We start from the raw sequence: 1453 nt of genomic DNA, 5'->3' as shown, positions 1-1453 counted from the left end.
ATGACCAAACTTTGTATTATTCTTTTAATGTCTGGTACTAATTCTCGTAGTTCTTTGTTCATTCTTATTCTCCAAGCACCATCTACTTCAACTGCCCCATATATTTTCTGTAAACCAGTATTTTCAAACGTTTTAAGTAAGTACAGTAGAACCTCTTAATTTTTCACTTTTTCCTAGCTATTGTTATGTAAAAACAACAATATGTTCTGTAATCCAAACTATTCAATAGTCTGAACTACCCCCGGTCCCAATTAGTTCGGATTAAAGAGGTTCTACTGTATTACTGGAATGTATCTGAGACAATAATCTCTGATTATCAACATAAGTTTGGTTACATATTTCTTTTTATAATCATAAAAACTGTTTACAAATATGAGGGCATTTCTTTACATTACCTGTCTTGATACTAAATTAGTTTTTTAATGAACAGAAGGACAATTGTTCCTGAAAAAAACATTAAATGTAATAGCCGTTAATTCAGAATAAAGTTTCTGCCAACATTAGATTAATAAATTTGAATTTTTCAGCGAGATTTTATAAAATAATTGATTGTGTAAGAAAAACAAACAAAATGTTTTGTTTTGGTATCAATAGATAAAATTTGGCCTTTGTTATATTTAAAACTATTGGCTGATAGGTAAAGTGACCTTGCTAAGTACAAAGTTTCCTTATTGCGCATTGAAGTTCAAATGTCAAGATCTTGACGTAAATAAATACAAAATCTACTACACAAGATATATAAGCACTTATTATCTACGTCTTATTATTTTGTGAATGTTAAGGTTAGATGGAAAGTTTCTGATAGAAATTTCAACATTTACATTTTAAAATATAAAACAATATATTATTGGGAATTGTGAGATATTTTAAAGTTTGGGGCCTCTCTCATAAGCATCAGTACAAAAGGAGCAAATTAAATAATAATAATATTTTAACTGATTTCTAAATATTAAGGATTCTTTTAAACTGGGTTTTACATAATATGACGTCATGTTTCAAAAGTCACCGATGTAAAAGTTATCACGAAATTAGAAATATCTTTTACAGATTAAAAACAATGTAAAAATATTGCTCAGGATTTATTGCAATTAATATCGCAAATTGGCTGAGAGGAGCCAATTATTATATTAATTTGTTGTAGTCCTTACTATTAGCTTATTTCTTTAGTTGGATAACTAATTTAGAAAACGAACTATTTCCCATGCCATGACTGATAATCTCAAGCTCAAAAATAACAGGTTACTAATTAATAGTCAAAGATCTTAATAAAGATTTGTCATCAAAAATTTGAGGATCTTATCACTTAATATTCAAGGGAAGAGTATATCTTTTCATTGAGTACTTTCACTCAATAAAATATCCCTTTTTCAAAAATTTGATTTCTTTGTGCATGCTGAGCTAATTGTGTATAGTTTAAAACTTGATCAAAAGGTTTTAGTATTAACAACTCTCA

Source organism: Macrosteles quadrilineatus, unplaced genomic scaffold (assembly GCF_028750875.1).
Source record: "Macrosteles quadrilineatus isolate MER2022 unplaced genomic scaffold, UCM_ALF_1.0 Scaffold_54__1_contigs__length_841927, whole genome shotgun sequence".
Taxonomy (NCBI): Eukaryota; Metazoa; Arthropoda; class Insecta; order Hemiptera; family Cicadellidae; genus Macrosteles; species Macrosteles quadrilineatus.
The sequence above is the reverse complement of the archived record's forward strand: the minus strand, read 5'-3'. Positions refer to the sequence as shown.